We start from the raw sequence: 21,921 nt of genomic DNA, 5'->3' as shown, positions 1-21,921 counted from the left end.
AAGTGCATTGGATGTGGATATTTACAATCCATAGGAAGCTAAATTGTCTTATATCATTTGTCAGCAATGAAGCAGCTCTTTATTGCATGTGAAGCTTGTGAATGACTGATTTATGTCCATATATCCATAACAGAAGCCGCGTTTCCACCGCAGGAACTTTACCCCGGAACCAGGAACTTTGGGGGGGAACTCGGTGTGTTTCGACCGCAGGAACCAGGGTCTAAATGAAGTTCCGGGTAAATATTTCCCCCTCCAAACGGCCCTGCTTGCGAGGTGGTACTTTTGAAAAGTTCGCGAACTTTCGGGGGTGGGACTTGGGCGCTGAACATGCTGATTGGTTGAGCTCTCGCAGCATTTTTTTTTCCACCGCCATATTTACAAGTCTTTTGCGAGGTGGGTTTCTGGGGTTCTGCGTTCAGTAAATATTTTCTTTGCAACAATGGAGTTCAACAAAAAATTCGACCAATGGACCGACGACGAGGCTCAGGCTTTATTGAGCATATAAGCGGAGGAGGACATCCAGCGGGAACTGGAAACTGTGACCCGCAATGAAAAGGGATGAAAAAACGTTACCTGAAGATATCGACTCGGTTCCAGTCACACTGGAAAACAGTGCAGAGAGAAGTTGAAGAAATTAAGACAAGATTACAAGAAATTAAAGGATAACAACCGGAGCGGTTCCGACCGGCGTATTGTTGGGACACAGACCGTCCTTTTCTGGTAACTTGCGGTAACGAAAGACTCGGCTAGTGCGTTGTTGGAAACCATCCAGGAATCCGAGTGGGTTGAAGGTAAATATCTCATCTTGGTATCATCTATTAAACTCGTTGCAGTAACTTTTTTCAACGTGCTTTTCCAGGTGTAACGAGTGGCCCTGATGAATTGCAGGCAACGGAGACCAGCGTGTTTTCCCCCGCGGTCACCAGTACGTTAACCCCGTGTCTCCTGCCGAAACACACACACGCAGAGGTATAAAGCTGACAAAAATGTGTATATATTTAAAAACTGATGTGTAATCCTTAATGGTTTTGAGTAGTTTTGTTGTTTTTAATTGTAAACTTAAATTGCCCATGATAAAAATGGCACACTGGGCATTGTTCAAGCTGGGCAAACAATTGTTCATTATTTGTAGTGAAAACACTTTAAATAATTAATTGATGGTTTCTATTGTTTCATGGTTGCCTTGTGTATTTCCATGTGTTTCAGTGCAATGTTTCTACTTAGAGAAAAGGAAAAGGGACTGTGACTTTCTTGATGCACTGAGGGACATGGAGGATGCTAACCGGGCCGTCCTGCAGCATGGACAAGAACTGACCAATATATGCAGCTGTTACTGGAGAGCCAGGCCGAGGAGAGATGAGGAGACAAGAGATGGCATTCCACCAGTCAGAAGCGGAAGAAAGCAGAGGGACTTTCAGACCGGGTTTCTGTCTGTTCTTGGACAGTTTGTCCAGACGTTCAAGAAGTAGCCACAATGACCAGCCGCTTGAATGAAGCATTTGCACTACCACATTTGTACTTTATATATTGTACATGTTGGCACAGCTCTTGGACAGGTTACTGAAAAATACACTTTTTTGATATTGTTTTCACATTTTATATTTTCATTTTATTGTTCTAGTAATTTATTTGTCTTTGCACACTTATTTTAATTTTGTAAGACCTAATCTGTCTAAAATAAAGTCAAATGTGTAAAATGTCACTGTGTCTTTAATTTCCACATTCTAACTATATAACCACATTCTAATTGTATTCATATAGTGTAGGAAGCAAATAAAAGGGCTGCTGCTCGCAAGTCTTTCTGAATATGCACATAAACATATCTAGAAAACCCAAATATTATATTTTTAAATGTATAACTATGTGAATGTAGTATAATAACTTATAACCACAACTTAAGTGAAGCCATAAGTGTGGTCCTGCTTCATTTCAAATTTGAGGAAGAAGTCTCTAAAATTATGCATTTAATGAAGCATATTGTAATACTAGTCATGTGACTTTTTTTTTGTTGTGAATGTTAAGAGATGTTATTGTGATAAAAAATAAAATACTTGCAGTCTAGTACCTAATCTTTCAACCGCTTAATTCAGTATATTGTTTTCATTCAATTAACTTTTCACACATCTGTCATGAATGACTGAAACCTCATTATCCTTTTATAGAAAATATTTTGTTTTGGAATTGAGCTATTACAACACATTCAGATTTTGGATTGCCCATCATCCCATTTTGCAATAAAATGGTCAAACCAGGTGAAAGTGCACGTTTAAATAAGCAGTGTTGGTAATGTGTATGCAAAAGCAGCGCTGCTTGCATCTCCTCCACTTGTTATTGTTGCAGACAGTATCGCGCAAAAGTGATTCATGTCCGTCGGTGACTGGGAGAAGCAGTCGCGCGCATTCCCACGTCACCGGACTAATTTGCCTAATCTCCCCGGTACTTTAGACCGCGGTGGAAACGCAGATTGTAGCAGGTCTGGGGGAGAAAAAGTTCCTGGGAAAAAAGTTCCTGGTACAAATAGTTCCGGGTAATTTCGGTGGAAACGCGTCTAGAGTGTCACAAAAAACTGTATCCCTGTGCCCCAGTCCTTTGTAAAGGCTTGGAAAGCCACGACAACTCACTGACTCAAATTTTGATCTGTGTGTCAAACAAACCTATTTTATGGTGAACTTTAACCAAATGTGAAAAAATAGACCCAGTCCCACATTTCACTTCTGCTTTTCCAAGATCGTATTTCCTCTCTACGGTGAAACTGGTACCTTTTCATATGTTTTTTGTCATTAACTTCATATATTCACTGCCCTCCGTTATGTACCACTGCGAGAGTGGCACATTACAGCTTTGCTGGGAAAGAGACCGGTGCCTCTCCACATTACAGAGTAAATAAATTTGGGTGCTCCAGAGGCCTGCCATTGTGGGATGCTGACTATAATTAAGCGCTACATTAGAAAAGAGGGCCGGAATAAAACATGAGTATGTAAATGCTGCCCGGAGCTGATATTGTAGTGATTATTACAATGCAGATGAAGCATTTCTCATAACTGCCGGTGCCTACTGATGCCTCCGAAAACATCTGGACCTTTTAATTGAAAAATGGCACAGCGCTCTGCCTTGCTGCTGCTCGCACACTAAGTGAAGTCAACAATTAAGACAAAAGCCTAATTGATAAAATTGCATTATTTGCTTATTTGGCGTTCCAGTGAGATGAAACATTTGATTTATCATTATTTACGGGCCAGTGGCAGAGGGGAGACTATTTTGTTTCGCCAGCATTATTAAAAAAGAATAAACACATACGTTAAAAAATGACCACATTCAGTGGGGACCATGTTGCATGAATAAATAATTATTATTAAGCTTTTTTAACGTTGCCCACTTGGATTAGCTTGAGTAAATTCTTTATTACCGTTGCTTTATGCAAATTTATGAACTCAAGTTTTTTCCCTCATCCTTACCTTGCTTAGAGGATTTTAGGTTAATAAATGAAAAGAAAATTAACTGCCTGAATATGATCACAATGCTGAGTAATATGTAACACTTTACATTACAGTGTATGCACATTATATGATTAATTACTGCAACACTTGGGTACACAATGTGTCCATTTAATAATCACATTGTAAGTACAAATAGTTCCTAAGTACTTCATATTAGCTACTTAATCTGTAAAAAGGCAGTAAAATGAAAATGCAATTTAAAAATGACTGCATTACATTGTATTGTAATCTAAATGAAGAGGCACATTGAATTCACCAAACCATTAAAATCAAATGCAAAGAATAATTGTGTCTGTAGTTTGTAGCATATGTTTAATTTTATTTAACAAGAAAAAAAACGTCAATTACTTTATCTATTTTCTGCCTCGCCAACTAAACTTAAGGTTCCATTGAATCTCTGAGCAACACGCAGTGTGGTTTTTAAACGAGTCTGTTGAATCACTGATTCAGTGATCCACTCATAAAGACAGTCAATAGTGTCGTAACTGAATTAAACAGTATTTTTGAATGAATCGTTTAAGTCAATGATTCAATGGGCCCTATCATACGCAATGTGATGCCAGGCAAGTGTTTTTTGCTAGTTTCAGCCGGCGCAGTTATCATTTTCACTTCCAGCGCCATGTTGTTTAAATAGCAAATGGACTCGCGCCCATCTGTTTGCCCATGGGCGTGCTGGTCTGAAAACAAGGTGTGTTCAGACGCATCGTTGGCGCGTTGCTATTTTGAAGCAACTGAAAACGACGCAGTTTTTTTGTATTATTTAAAAGGCGCGTTAGTAATGTGTGCTTATAGGCGGGTGCACAATGCGCGTACACTCTGCTTATTACACACACACAGGGACACACAGCAGCACACAAACTTTTTTAAATATTAAAAATAAAATTCTTTTATTTTATTAGAAGCGTTCGGTCTTTCCAATCTTTCAGTCTTAGTCAAATTCCACCATGTAAATAGCGAATCCGCCATGGTGCAAGCGCAGCTGGTTTTTAAAGGGAATGGGAGATGAGACTCTGGGCCCTATCATACACCCGGCGCTCTGATTGGTTTATTGCACATTATCCCAAAAATACACACATGACTCCTTAAGAGACTTGATACAACCCTTTTGGACCATGCGCCTGGCGTGCTAATGTGTTTTTTTTTCTTTTTTCGTTAAACTAGTAAAAGTGGATTCGGACATACCCTAAGTGCACCTGCACCATGTGCTTCAGACCATATGCTCAGATTGTTAAAATAGGGCCCAATGACTTGCATATTCAAAATGAAAGTCACTACTTTTGTTCCTAAATGAATCAGTGTTTTTGAATGAATCGTGTGAATGAATGTTTTACCGATTCACTCACAAAGACAGTCACATGTTGTAGCCACCTACTGGCGTAATAACCAAACAAAGATGAAGTCACTAAATAACCTCACCAATAAGGCACAGACTGACAATTGATTAGTATCAGTACTATTGGAATTCATTCTATTTAAATGTAATGTGTGTAATATGGCCACTATAATGTAAAATGATGCATCTAACGAAGATAGGTAGGTACACTTTGTTGTTGTTGCTAGTTAGTTTGGTATGGTGCACTTGCACTGACCCCTTTCAAAGTCAACAAGCCATACCCTCTGAAAGAACTCATCATCAGTCTGGGCCCCTCTCAGCTAGATTTGTGGTCCGGGAGCGGGGCTGTGCGGAGCGGAGGGTACTGTTCATCTGCCAATATGGCACGCAGGCTGAGTGATGGGCGTTCGCTGTTGTCACTAATAATCAGAGCTGTAATGATCTGCAGACAGGAGGCTGCAGGAGCAATGGATTGTGGCAGAGGGTCGGGGGGAGTTGAGGGGTTTTGTAATGATCGGTGTGCTAAGCCTGAGGTATGTGCACAGGGGTGTGCTTAGTTCATTCCAGAGCAGTTTACAATCCAGACCATGTTACTCCTACAGATACCATGATGCTGTCTGTGTATTATCTGTATTAATTATGTATAATAATTAATTAAATAATTAATTAATTTACATACAGTGTATTTGTTTTTTATTTGTTAGCATTAGTTAACTAACATGAACACTATTTACAGCATTTACAAAAGAGTATACTTTATTAATAATATAAATATAATTTTATTAAGTATACTTAAGTACAGTTCAAATATGTTTTTAAATATATAGTACTACTTGGGACTAAATTGACCCACTTTTATTGTATAAAAGTATACTTTTAAGTATACTTTAAGTGTGACAGTATTGAACTTTGAGTACACAACTAGTTTACAGCTACATTTACAACTTACAACTTTTTGTGATTCGTGATTCAAAATGTGATTCGTTCATAAATTAAAAACAAAAAAATATGTTTAAATTTATGAAAACAAATCACATAAGCTATATAGTCTATTTCCTTGTTCCATTAAGATTTATAAAAAAAAGTTTTAAGTTTTATAAGTTTTACAGTTTTTTTACTCATTCTAAATTCTGAATGATATGTAAGGATTGTTCAATTAAATTTGATGGAATTTTAGGAATTCGTAAATCTTGAAAAAAGGCTTAACATTTTTTGAGTTTTCTTTAAGTGAACTTAACAACATACTTATAATTTACTATTTATATATTATTTGGTAACACTCTGGGCCCTATCTTGCACCCAGCGCAATTGACTTTGTACACCGACGCATGTGTCATTCCTATTTTGCACCCGCGCAAAGCGCGCTTTTCCCTCCACAGAAGCACGTCGCTAAACTAGTGAATGAACTTGCGCTACCTGGGCGGTTCAGCGCAAAAAAGGAGGCGTGTTCCGGCGCAAACAATCCCTGGTGCTATTTTGCTGTTCCATTAAACAATTGCGCCACTGACCAGAAAAAACCTAGTCTAAAGTCAGTGGCGCGTTGCGCGTTGTTCATTATGCTATTTTAAGGGCGCATGCTTGACCATAATGTATAGCGTGCACAACGCGCATACACTTTGCTCATGTAATCTACACAGATGCAACAGTTATTTTTGCAAATCATAAATTGTTACACTAAAAAATATTAACACATGAGATGACGGAAATCATTGTGGTGTGCCACGAAGATGTGAAAAAATAGGCATAAATCTAGCTTACAAATTATTCAGGCTAATTGTAGTCTAATAATTAAGGAGACCTGTTTGCCCAATAGTGGCAACTTCTGGCAAGACATATATGTATATAAGGACATCTAACAAATTGGTTTGTCCGTCAAGAACCAGGAAAAAAAATCGGTGAGGGTGGACGCAGCGATGTCCTCTGCTGGCGTCAGGTCCTGAGTAGAGGCAGATCCACCTCCCGTTACACGGCGTGCCCGATTGATGCTGGCAAGCTTGGACTTTCCCCGTCTTCTGATGTCATTGTAGCGCTTGCGGCACTGGTGCGACGTCCTGGGGATGCCAGCTGATGAAACAATTGTGGCTATTTCCTCCCACGCCTGTTTAACCGACGCTATTTTGGGTGGGTTTCTCCCATCCCCATACAACACAACTTCTCTGTCTTTCACTGCTCTTACAAGAACATCAGTCTCCTCGGCTGTGAACCGCTCCTGGCGTGCGCCTGGTAAATACGCCATAATAATAGCAATCCATAATGGAATGTTGGATGACGCTCTGATTGGTTTATTCACGTTACGCCCAAACCACACCTATGAATAATGAAGCTACTTCAGACCAACCCATTTTAGATTTGCGCCGGGCGCAAGAGCCATTTATCCCGCCGGGAAAATAGCAACAGCGCCGAGACCCGCCCACAAAGTTACTTGCGCTTCACGCTTTGACACTTGCGTTTCAGATCGTTAAAATAGGGCCCTTTATGTTACAGTGTCCTTGTTACATATATGTTACATGTACTTACCTTAGTAATAACAGTAAATTATGCATAATTACATGCAACCAACCATCAACCATTGTTGTTATATGTTGTTGATAAGTAAATTTGTTAATTAATATTAATATTACTTAATAATGCTTAAATATATAATTACACTGTAACAATGACACCTTAAAATAAACTGTAACCTATTATTTTTTAACTTTTTTCCTATTTAGGTATTAGCTATTTTTATACTTGAAATATAACTTTCACAGTAGATTTGAAGTAAATTCCTATGTACAATACCAGTGGACTAAACAACATTTCACATACACAGAATTAGGAACATATCTTTTTTCTTTATAAATCAATGTTTTCAAACAATGTATGTTTATAAGACAGTATGTAAAACTATGTGAAAAAAAAGTATTTAATAGGCTTCTCAATCAAATTAAACACAACTACAAGCCAAGTATATAAAAGTAGACTAAAAGTATTTTTAGTTCAAAACTAATAACACTTGAATAAACTTATTTTTGTAAGGGTAACCTTTGTTACTGTTAATAAAAATGTTCACATTCATGTTAGTTCACAGTGTATTAATGTTAACAGGTACAACTATTGATCTTAAAAATGGGCTTGTAAATGTTAACATTAACATTAACCCTCTATGGTACGCAATATGATTTCAATGAGGAAAAAATTATTTGTGGTGTTTTTCCTGCTTAAAATAGGACACTATAACAATAGCAATACAATTTTTCATAATTTTTTAATTAATTATTTTTTTTAAAGTTTGTTGCCTCAAGGCAACATTGTACCACAACGGACAAATTTAAACATTTGACATTTTCATGTAGAAAAAATAAATATATTTATTGAAAACATGGATTTCTTTAACCAGACACCTGAACAAACACATTTATCCAGTTTATATTGTATTACACATTTCATATTTAATAAAAAAGTAACATTTCAAATTCAGCTGTTATTCTCAGGCAACATTGTACCATCGTGGAACACAAGTATTACCAAACTATCATGTCAAGTTATCATATCAAGTTATCGTGTCAAGTTATCATATCAAGTTATCATGTCCATCTTCATCCTCATCTCCATCTTCGATCTCTCCCTGCCAGATTGTCACTATAACCTCATCTTCTTCCTCATCACATGGCACCTCATCCTCACCCTCATCGGTTGTGTTTTATACCTTTTTTTAAGTGCTATAGAAAACGTGCAGATCATAATATATGCAGTTATAGTATGTGAATTACTAATCTTATACGTGCATTACAAAATCATGCAAAAATGCAAATACATTTCAAAAATGTTAACTCTTTTCCTTACAAATATACTATATTTGTATCCAAACTTGTGTGTCTGGTATGTCCTTATGCGATTCCATTATGGTACAATGTTGCCTTGAGGCAACACACAGTTTTTTGTTATTTACTCTAAAACATTTGATGATATATAGTGTAAAGTTCTTGAAAATACTTCATTACTTACCAGTGAAGGTGGCTCATATTTTTTGTGTGTGATTAACTGGACGGAAATTAGTGAACAATACACTTTTCATTGGAGAAAATATGGAGCCATGTGACCTGTGCACATGTGCTGAAACAGGACACAAAATGGACCCCTGTGGGTCATGTGACCAATTTTTTGCACTTTCATTGATTAGTATTTGAGTTCTTCTTCCATAAAATAGATTTGACCAATAAATTGGTGTTTCATTGTATTAAAAATAAACTAAAATAGACTTTGTACCACCGTACCACAAAGATTACGAAATGCTTAAATGCTATTTTGTTTGCAAACAAAGGGCCATTTCTACTGTATATTGTGAGAAACATAAACTGTAGTTATCCTGGTCATGGCCATGTCTCTTCATCTTGCTTTAAATATATGCACAACTTATAATTTATGCCTTTTTTTCCATCTCCATGCTACATGCATGTGTGATATTCCAGCCCAACATCTGCCTTTCATTCATAACGGCATTGCATTAGCTCTGCGTCATCATTCATCCGAATATAAAACACCCCCATATAATTTATATGTACATCTATTTTAATATGTATATTAGTTCACCAGGGTCTCCATCATCTATGTGGCACGTGAGATGATGGAGATGCAGACTTTCCTGCAGGGGCCATTATGATAATATCACATCAAATGTACTAGCACATTTACATACTCAGAGACGGACGCCCACCTGGATTATACCTACCGCAGGATCAACATCAAACGTCACGTCCAAATTTTGCTGCGTATTTTGTCAATTTTCACAGGTTTTTTTTTTCATGTGACATTGTATTGTGCCCTGGAGTTATCATTATGAAAATATGTGAAAAATCAGAAATCAGATATATGGGCAGCACTGTACATTTTTATTTAGTGTATCTTCATTTATACATTTAGATTTTCTGATTCACTGCCACTGTTTGCCTCTGGCGGAAATGTCCAATTACACATGGACCCAATAGCATCTCTTTCCTCAAGATTATATTTATTTCAGCAGAGCAAAATGATGATGATGAGAGAGAGAGAGAGAAAAAAAAACAAGAAAAAAAGGGTGGCTACTGCTTTGGTAATTTAAGAGAGTGCTAATGAGTGTCTGCTAACCTTTCTCCACCATCCATCAAACCGTAATGGAGTAGAAGATCCTCTTTCCAATCGTGCTTCATTAAAAACTTTCTATTAAATCTAAATATGACGCCATGTACCGATGAAATTAATAGAGTTTCAAATGCTTATATCATCTCCATGGCCTTAAAATCCTCCCAAAACATTTTAACGGCATTGATTTTATTATTTAAATATGATTTAATAAGACAGGGGTCTCTAAAAGTGCATAGAGACAATAAAAATACGCCAGCAAGATCAATTCGCATTGATATTGGATTCTTGGTAGCTTAAATGTTACATATGACTTTCATTGAGGCATATATTTATGTACCCGGTGCAGCTTGTTCACTCCATGTAGAAGAAATGTCACTATTCTGATATATAACTTTATCATTCCACATCAACACACAGCAATTATGTATACATTATTATGCATTGATACAGTTAAGAAAAATGCATCACTGAAGAATTCAGCAATTTAGCAATGCATTCTGTTAAGTATATTATTGTTGAAACTTGATAAAATTATTATTTTAGCCCGACATTTGTTAACACTTTATTTTACAATGCTCTTGTTACATGTTACATTTAATTACTGTAGTAATAATTACAAGCAACTAACCCTATTATAAAACAAGCACATTTAGTTCATTCATATTACTCAGTACTTAAATGTATAATTACACTGTAACAAGGACAACTTGAAATAAGGTGTAACCTTTCATTTCTGTAATTTTACATATCATTCATGTAATGTACATATCTTTACCCTCAAAGATGATGCCTTTATAATGACAGAAAGATTGGATTTGTTCATTTTGTCAGCATGTTTCTCTGACTTCTGTTTCTGTGTAGATGGCTGCTACCAGTGCAAGTCCATATGCAAAATGGTGTGTCGGGGCTTCATTTTTTTAGTGTGTGTGTGTGTGTGTGTGTGTGCGTGCGTGCGTGCGTGCGTGCGTGCGTGTGTGTGTGTGTGTGTGTGTGTGTGTGTGTGTGTGTGTGTGTGTGTGTGTGTGTGTGTGTGTGTGTGTGTGTGTGTGTGTGTGTGTGTGTGTGTGTGTGTGTGTGTGTGTGTGTGTGTGTGTGTGTGTGTGTGTGTGTGTGTGTTTGAGAGAGTCTTAATTAACGGCTTGCCTTCGATTGGGTGACATGTTACCTGTCAGAGTCAACACGCAGCGCTATTCAAGCCTGGACTGTTTGTTTCTGTCACTCAGCTGCCAACAAACTCCCAATTTTATTCTTCTTCCTCCCTCCTTCCCTCCTTCCCTCTTTCACTCTCTCCCCCTCCCTCTCTCTTCATTCAGTTTAATATTATTTGATTCACTTCTTAAAATTACAGTTTCTGTAGTTGCATTTATAAATCAAAGCGTGGAGTCAAGTATTATCAATATACAAGAGAACATTTATAGAATGTTTCCCAATATCTAAATAACGTTTAAACCGATACTATATAAACTTTGCATTTCCTATACTTATGCGATGATAAAACATATTTTAATATTTCGTAATATTTAATATTTTGAACATAACAGACAAAACCAAGTGAGGTAAAACAGCTAGGCTATTTAATTTAATTTTCTTTTTATTCCAAATTTAAATAGATAGATAGATAGATAGATAGATAGATAGATAGATAGATAGATAGATAGATAGATAGATAGATAGATAGATAGATAGATAGATAGATAGATAGATAGATAGATAGATAGATAGATAGATAGATAGATAGATAGATAGATAGATAGATAGATAGATAGATAGATAGATAGATAGATAGATAGATAGATAGATAGATAGATAGATAGATAGATAGATAGATAGATAGATAGATAGATAGATAGATAGATAGATAGATAGATAGATAGATAGATAGATAGATAGATAGATAGATAGATAGATAGATAGACAGACACAGATAGATAGATAGATAGATAGATAGATAGATAGATAGATAGATAGATAGATAGATAGATAGATAGATAGATAGATAGATAGATAGATAGATAGATAGATAGATAGATAGATAGATAGATAGATAGATAGATAGATAGATAGATAGATAGATAGATAGATAGATAGATAGATAGATAGATAGATAGATAGATAGATAGATAGATAGATAGATAGATAGATAGATAGATAGATAGATAGATAAATAGACACAGACAGACAAACAGACAGACAGACAGACAGACAGTAGATAGATAGATAGATAGATAGATAGATAGACAGACAGACAGACAGACAGACAGACAGACAGACAGACAGACAGACAGACAGACAGACAGACAGACAGACAGACAGACAGACAGACAGACAGACAGACAGACAGACAGACAGACAGACAGACAGACAGACAGACAGACAGACAGACAGATAGATAGATAGATAGATAGATAGATAGATAGATAGATAGATAGATAGATAGATAGATAGATAGATAGATAGATAGATAGATAGATAGATAGATAGATAGATAGATAGATAGATAGATAGATAGATAGATAGATAGATAGATAGATAGATAGATAGATAGATAGATCTAAAACGGATTTATTCATTTGATTAGGAAGAAAATAACAGACAATACCATGTTAAGTAAAAAAAGTATATAGGCTATTTAATTTTCTTTTTTATTCCAAATTTAAACAAACTTAAACTGAGTGACAACAAGCTTGCCTGCTGAGTTGTCAAGGTGCGTTTAACGAGAGAGCTCATAAAATGCTGACTTGAGCTCCATGTGGAAATGTTTAAATGTGTGTGTGTGTGTGTGTGTGTGTGTGCGTGCGTGCGTGCGTGCGTGTGTGCGTGTGTGTGTGCGTGTGTGCGTGTGTGTGTGTGTTGGATGGCGAGAGTGTGTAGTGACAGACTAATAGTCCGCTCAGGTGTTTTCTCTCTTTGCCTGTTATAAATATGGGTGGCCTTGTTTTTTGCTGGGCCGGAGGGTCATGTTTTTATGAGTCAGGCTAATCAGCTCCACTGACAGCGCAAACATGATAATTACCCCACCAGTCACACACGTGCACACGTTGCTTTTTCTTCATCGGAAAGATAATATTTTGAACCTCATCAAAGAAGAGGAGTGTTTGAGAAACGCAGGTGAGGTGACACGGCTGCCTGACAGGTGGTAATTAGCCAGAGAAGGGCACGACTCAGGGGTGGAGTAATCACACGGCTCAGGTAGACGCTGTGTCTGTTGCGCGAATGTTTGCGACTCGTTCAGCCCTTACTGTGATTATTGTGAAGAGGCCCTTCAAACGTCAGCTGCCTTTCAACTCGTGTTTATAACAATATCTCACCATCTGTCCATCTTTCTGTCACTCTTCCACTGTGTTTGATAGAGTTAAAAAACAAAAAGGATGGCTGAGGATGCCTGCAGTCTGCTGAGCGCCGAATCAAAACTACGACAGGTGTTGTTCTGGCACTGAGTGTATTTACTAAGCCACATCCCTGGTGCTTTCCCCATCAAAGTAAAGAACTCCCACACTTAGCCAGATGTGCGCAACGCCTGTGTCAGTTCCATGCCCCCTAACCTTTTCTGCATCGACGACGGAGTGAAGGAGAACAGCAAGAGGGCAAAATGGCAAATGGTGAGGTGTACACAGTGCCCTCCCTGCGCTATAAATCAGACAGGCAGGCAGGCCTGAATGAGCTTCTCCTGCAGTCCTCGCTGCTGGCACTACCCATCGCCATTCATCACCTCCCTCCTTTCCTTCCTGCTCTCTTAAAGGCCACAGGAAGTAGTGCAGACCATCTCCTAGTCTTCATCACCCAACAGTAAGAGAGCATTTTGTCCAGCCACCGTCAGTGACTCATTTGATTCTCTCGGAAAGCACCACCAATAGTGTAGCTAAAAGCATACACAACCATACGCCTTACGGTGTCCAAATAGGATTTTGACCATCAAAATTATATTACCAAGGCCCTTTTCAAATTACAATAGCTTTAGCTGTCAACATAACCTAGATATACTGTAGTGAAAGTTATATATAATATTCATATTAGGGATATATAAATGAAATATAAAATCATAAAATTGTTATTTTACTTGCAATAAAATTAATATTCAATACCGATCAAAGTTTTGGGTCCAGAAGTCTTCACCAAGGCTGCATTTATTTGATTACCAACACAGCGTGTGTGTGTATATATACACTGATCAGGCATAACATTATGACCATTACATTATTGTGAAGTGAATAACACTGATTATCTCTTTATCACTACACCTGTAAGTGGGTGTGATATATTAGGCAGCAAGTGAACATTTTGTCCTCAAAGTTGATGTATTAGAAGCAGGAAAAATGGGCAAGCATAAGGATTTTAGCGAGTTTGACAAGGGCCAAATTGTGATGGCTAGACAACTGGGTCACAGCATCTCCAAAACTGTAGCTCTTGTGGGGTATTCCTGGTCTGCAGTGGTCAGTATCTATCAAAAGTGGTCCAAGGAAGGAACAGTGGTGAACCAGCGACAGGGTCAAGGCTCATTGATGCATGTGGGGAGCGAAGGCTGGCCCGTGTGGTCCGATCAAACAGACGAGCTGCTGTAGCTCAAATTGCTCAAGAAGTTAATGCAGGTGCTGATAGAAAGGTGTCAGAATAAACAGTGCATCACAGTTTGTTGTGTATGGGGCTGCAGAGCCACAGACCAGTCAGGGTGCCCATGCTGACCCTTGTCCAACACTAAAAGCGCCAACAGTGGGCATGTGAGCATCAGAACTGGACCATGAAGCAATGGAAGAAGGTGGTCTGGTCTGATGAATCACGTTTTAATTTACATCACGTGAATGGCTGAGTGCGTGTGCATCGCTTACCTGGGGAACACATGGCACCAGGATGCACTATGGGAAGAAGGCAAGCTGTCGGAGGCAGTGTGATGCTTTGGAAAATGCTGCTTAATATTTTTTGTGGAAACCATGATACATTTTTTTCAGGATTCTTGATGAGAAGAAGAAGATGATTTTATATAGAAATAGAAATAAATGATTCCACACTTTTGAATTGATATAACTTTAATAATATGGATATGTTTTTAAATAACTATCTTTGCCATACAATCTATACCATGGTGTTTACTAAAGTGCACTATACAATGCAGAATAAAGTATGTTGTATCTTAACATTTAGGTCTGTGATTTCCACACATTTCATGCAATGAAGAATGACTTAAAAGTTTAACATAATAAGATATGCTTTGTCATCTTGATAAATTCACATACTCACCTCTTCAGACACCACTGCATCACTAGCACCATGTCAAAACGGCTGTGATTTCCTCGCTAAACTTTGGGGCCAGTGTGACCCCAGTGATTGCTGGAGGAGCTAACTGGTTTGTTTCTAACGGTAAATAGCATTCTGTATAGCTTTCTATTATTCGAACTGTCACTAAAACATAGCCTAATCTTAGTAATACTGGAATTCATTTACCAACTAGAGGCAACATGACATTTCAGAGTCTCAGAATGGCCCCTTGGAGAAGCATTTATGTGCAAGTTTAGGCAGTCAAGAAACTTCAGCTCTGATCACATACAGGTCTGTAGGCATGCAGGGTAATAAGTCTACAAAAGTGAAATGGGGTGCATAATCCCCTGAGGTTCTTCTGTTGAAAGAGAATGAGAGAGAAAGAGACAGAGAGATACTGTACATTCTTCACAGTATCAATGAGCTAACCATTAGCCTGAATCAAAAATGGCTGCTGTTATTCAGTTGGCCTCAAGAACTGTGATGGTGCCATAAAAAATGAACCATGTAAGGGAACAGGTTTTTTTACTTCATAACTTAATTTATTTAAACTGGCACTGAAAATTCAGGATGCACTTTTTAAACAACAATTAATTCAAATATATGCCAGGTGTTTCTTTATTTTTTAACCTGTTCTATTTAAAATCTTTCAAGCAAAATGTGTTTTCTTGTAAATATAGTTTAAATTACGAATATATGTTTAGACCTTTCGTACCTTTCACCTTTTATTCTTTTGTAATATCCCTTATGTTATGCAACGTTCACATTTGCATGGTGTTTTAACATAAATGTGTGTCTGCAGTGTGTGTAAACCACCCTATAATGGTAAAAATCAAAGACACTAAAAATCCAGTGTCTGTTTGTTTGGAGAGTCTAGCATTTGTGACGTCAAATTGCTTAGCCCCACCCTTGAATGCTGACGGACTCTGCCCCATCAGCATAGACCCTGCCCTGAATGAGCTGTTTATCTCCTCGATTAACAAAAGTAGATCATTAATGACATCACCATTCAGGAAAATTTTTGGTTTGTATACAACAGGGCAAAGGCAAACCACTGTAAGTATTAGCAACCCATTCTCACTCCCAAGGCGTCAAAATCCGAAGTATGGTCAAGTGCCTTCTGCGTCACAATGAAGACGCTAAAGGCACCCCTAGGCGTCACTATATCGACGCGCAGGGGACTCCATTCATTTCAGTTGTTTACCCAGTGTGTCAGATCAAGACGCATTTAATTCTTTGCATTTGTAAAAGCAGACATTATTTTATTAATATTTAAAGGCTACTTTCATATTTTGGAGCAACTAACCCCACTCCTACCCTAAACCTACCCCCTTCTAAGCAATATAAAACACGTAACAGGCAAATAAAAGTACAGTCACAGGTATTTATTGCAAAAACTGACCAAAAACAGTATAAAACTATTAACTCATGTTGCATTCCAAGTCTACTGAAGTCATATCTTCATGTAAAGAACAGAGTTGATCTTAATGTTTTAATCGCTGACATGATGATCCCGCCGGGCCGTGAAAGCACTCATTCATATCTCATTCAAATAATACACACGACTCTTTAGCATGACGCAATCGGTCACAAGACACACGAGAGCCAATGACATTTTACAGTCAAAGCTGACGTAATGACGCAATTGGTCATGAGACATACGAGAGCCAATGCAATTTCACTATGAAATCTGACGTAACTGGTGGCAATTTTAGAAATTTGATGTGTGCATGATCTTCAGCGGATGGAGACGCTGATTCCTTTCGGGGATTTCCTCAATTGTTTGGCCTCGGAACACTTGGAATATTTGTACTTGATGAAAATGTTTTATGAAAAGTTATATCCTGTGTTTTATATCATACTAAACAAATGGGTAGGTTTGGGGATGGGATGGGGTTGGGTTACATGTTCAAACGTGTAAATACGTCTAAATAGTGTAAATAAAATAAATGTTAATAAAATGATGCTGGCTGATTAAATTGAGAATCACACTCCAACATGTCATAATGGCAAAATCATAACCCAATAAAATTTCATCATGACGATAACGTTCCCATGCCCAATGCGTCTGTGTATGACGCCAAAGGTTTCAAATGAATTTAATAGATAGATCGATAGATAGATTTAAATGAATAGAGCACACAGCGTGTCAAAAAAATTATGCCTATGGTTACCAGCGTTTAGCGTCTTCATTGTGACGCGGAAGACACTTGACCATGCTTCGGATTTTGACGCCTTGGGATTGAGAACGGGTTGGTATTAGCAATAGATTTATGTCATGTTATTAGCTGGTTCATCGCACTCTAAAACTTTACTTCTATTTGATATACTGAAATAAGTAGGTATAAGTAGGTATTACTTCCATCCTGTTATGTTTCATTCTGTTTATTTTCTTGTCATTGTTCAAATGATCAACAGTTGATAACATTTAACTGCCTAAGCTTTATTGAAGAATATCCCTAAAAGTCTGGTATAAAATCCCTTCGTTTTACTTGCACTTATTGTGAAGCTAATTTGCACATTTTTTTCCCTATAGTGGAGAATATGAGCTTGATGTTCCTTTCTATTTATTCCCTCAGTGATGCTCTTCTAAAATTATTTTGCAATTCTTGTCAAGTATAATACTTCTCCCACTGAAGGATGACAACATCTTAGTTTATGAAGTAATGTGTGAAAGAAATACATGAATGGCCACAGCAAAGACATGTGTCAGAACAAGAAGCACATGTCAAAATAAATCATAAATGGAAAAATATCGTGTTTTTTGTGCTTAAACGACTCTTACTTTCCTAAAAACAAAGTTGTTAGTTGTACTTTTGATAAATGCATCAAATAATCATTCAATCTCTATGGAAGAGCTGTTTGGTGTTTAGCCTACAGTGAGGAGCAGCAATACATTTCAGTGAATATTCGGCCTGTAGGCAACAAGACCACCAGAGCAGCTTTCATTGCACTAGTAAAGGTGAGTATAATAGACCTGAGCTGGTGTGATGTCTTCCATTTAGTAGGAGAACTTGTATGGCTTTCTATATCTCTGTTCCTCAATTTGCTAATTTCTAAGTAGGTTTATTACGAGGGCCCCAGCAGTTCCCTACGCTTCACCAAACAATGTCTTTAAACTCCTCCGTAAATCAGTGCCGAAACTGCAACAGCAAAATCCTGTTGAATTTACCATCTCAAACGCTTGTAAACTAATATTGAAATGCAGCTCTAAGCTTTTAAAAGTATTTCCGGGCACTTTTTCTTGATAATACTGAAGAACAATGTAAGTACATTAACCAGAGAAAACCAGAGAAAACAGAGTTAATCTCTTCCATCTTGTGACTGAAATACAAAATTTTGGATGTTTCACCAATCATTATTACACATTCGGGCCTTTAGCGACCCGGATCTATACATGGATGGATTTCTACCTGTCACGATAATATAAAGCTCTCTTGATATTAGAGTAATAATTACAGAAGAATAAAATAAGGCAGCGGCTATTTGTACTAAGTGCAAATAGCAATAGATTTGTGCAAATAGTGATAGATGCTATTTACACCAAGTGTTAATAGCAGAGATAGAAACTCGAGTCTGCGACTTGGACTCGAGTCGCACTTAAGTCGCACTTGGACTCGCGAACAACTGACCTGAGACTTGACTCTAGACTTGACTTGGACTTGACATGGACTTGAAGACTGAGACTTGTGGAAGTCTTTTGGCACAGCATTCCTGATTATGTTCTCTATTTACTACCCCACATGACAGCACGAAACGCCACCTTTTACTATTCATTCATTTACAAATATGTGCTACAGCAGTGAATATCACAAAACATTTCTAAATGCACTAAGCCAGCAAGCGTGTGACACATCTGAAGGCACGCAAATTCATCACCCATTAGAAAACTGCTGTTAAATAAACAATATAGTCAAGCCTTACCTTACAAAACTTTGTCATTTAATTTGAAAAGCAATCAATTAATCCGAAGGGAAGCTGCGGTGTTGCACAGCAGCAGAGGCTTGCTTGCGGTCCATTTTCAAGAAGTAACATTTCCATGTCCTTTTCATGTTTTTCAAAGTAGGCTATTTGCTAACATATGCATATAATCCCGATTTAAGTTAATTTGCATCTGGATTGCACAAACACTTTCATACGCGATTTATGACCCTGTCCGACTCATTTCCACAAACGAGACACGCATATGGAAATGTTCTTCTTTGTGTCGTTTACTGCAACGTTTGTCTATACACAGGTTTTGTTACCGCAGGTGTTCACTGGAAGACTACATTAACCAGCATTGCTTGAGTTCTCCAGCAAACTAGGGCAACTCAAAAAGCTCAAAATACACAGCACCTCAGAGACTTGAAACTTGACTTGGACTTGGACCTCAAAGACTTGAGACTTGACTTGGACCTCAAAGACTTGAGACTTGACTTGGACTTGGACCTCAAAGACTTGAGACTTGACTTGACTTGGACCTCAGGGAGTTGTGAACATGTCTGGTTCATAGCAACTAGATTATATTTACACTCAGTGAAAAATAGCATATTTTCTTAGTGATAATTGAGATTTACACTAAGTGCAAATAGAGATAGATGCTATTTACACCAAGTGTTAATAGCAACTAGATTCTATTTACACTAAGTGGAAATAGCTGTAGATGCTATTTACTAAGTGAAAATAGTGATATAGTCTATTTACACCAGCAGTTCTTTGCAATATGTGTAAATAGTAATTACATGTAATTTATACTTTATTTTGACAGATACATACTATTTGCACCTCAGTATTGTTGTACATTAACAGGATGCAATAATAACATAGAGTGTAAATTATAATATTCATTACAATTTTTAAATGGATGCCGCCTTAATGGGAAAATAAAAGCCCTCCCTACACCTACCCCTAACCCTGCCTTTCTGATGTGATATGTGATGGGAAATGGGATAAGAGCGAGTTCTGCAAAAGGCGGATTCGAACCCGGGTCAATCGCGCCAAAACCTAGGTCCTTAAGCCTTATACGCTTTACTGATTGTGCCACTGAAGACATTGAAATATGCAAGTTTTTTTAATCTTGTTTAGCGCAACCAGGCATTGTTAGGCGGAGCTGGTGCGAATAGCACTTGCCAAACAGGCACGCTATTTGCACTTGGTGTGAATAGACACTCCGATAAAATAAAGCATATTTTGTTACCTTTTGGAGCTTGGAAGGGTTCAGTTTGAGCATATGTTTTATACCATCATCCCTGTCCTTGTCAGAGCTCATTTCACAGTACATTCATCAACTGGCTGATATTCGCCATCTCAAACATAATCTCAAAACTATCATTTTCAACATCTTCAAAATCAATATTTTGATCGCAGACAGTTTCTATACCAGATCAACCATCAAGTGGCAGATACACTAATATTTGATTGCATTCTTGTCCTGCATTAAATCACTGAGCCATTTCCGTTTTTGCTGATGATACTTGCTATTCTTTTGTTTTATGCCTGCGGTAACTATGAGTGAAACATCACTTCATCATTGTTTATAAGACATTACCACCTTGTGGAATAAAGGTGAATTGCACTTATTCAGTCATCAAATATTCACGTATTGTTGTGCAGAAAAAATATACTTACACGGTTACACACCTTGGGTAATTAGCGACCCTATACAGTTTTTACAAAAAAATGTATATTGTTTATAATTAATTGATTGAGGAATACTAACAAGGTTGATGTCTAGCTTTAAAAAATGAATGAGGAGGAGGATAGTAAATGACGTCCCGGTTTGTTATTTTATTATTACTATTAATATGAATGTGTATTTAAACTGTGTCATTTATGTAGTAGAAATGTGAAATTATTTTTGAATTTGGTGCCTTCTAGACTGAGAAAAGACAGAAAATGTATTTTTGTCTCATGTGGATGAAAGACAACAACTCCCAGAATGCACTTGCTTCGCTGCCCTACGAGACCACTCCCAACGTACACTCAGGATAATTTGCAAAGCAAAGTGGCCTTTACAAAAATGCTTTTAAAGGTTTTTTTTTCTAGGTTAACTTTGAAGTCAAACATCAGCATTAACAAAATGAATATCAAAACTTTATCACTAAGAGTTTAGAGGCTGAAATATCTTGTTTGATAAATCTGATAGAATTCAGATTATGTATATTATCATGTCAAATCGATTATAAGCTTTTGTATATATATATATATATATATATATATATATATATATATATATATATATATATATATATATATATATATATACACACACACATATATACATATATACATATATACATATACATATACATATACATATACATATACATATACATATACATATACATATACATATACATATACATATACATATACATATACATATTCATATACATATACGTGTATATGTGTATACTATACAGTATATATAACAATTAGACATTAGTCTCATGTGGATGAAAGACAACAACTCCCAGAATGCACTTGTTTCGCTGCCCTACAAGAACACTCCCAAAGCCACGGCTATTGGTTATCACTTGCCCACCGCGGCACCGCCCTCAACGTTGTTTTGATATTCATAGTAATGAAATAATTTCGTTCAGTTAGAGAATAGACACTACAATTAAAAACTGAACGTGTCTTTTCAATAAAGTGTGAGTGAGCAGAACAAAAGTCACATCACAGACGCAGCAGGAGTCAGATTTCATTCATCATGAGAAATTTATTCATCACGAGCTGAGCAGAGCTGAGGTGAGC

The sequence above is a fragment of the Gobio gobio genome (genome assembly GCF_949357685.1).
Source record: "Gobio gobio genome assembly, chromosome: 10".
In the NCBI taxonomy this organism is placed as follows: domain Eukaryota; kingdom Metazoa; phylum Chordata; class Actinopteri; order Cypriniformes; family Gobionidae; genus Gobio; species Gobio gobio.
This window is presented reverse-complemented; position numbering follows the sequence as displayed.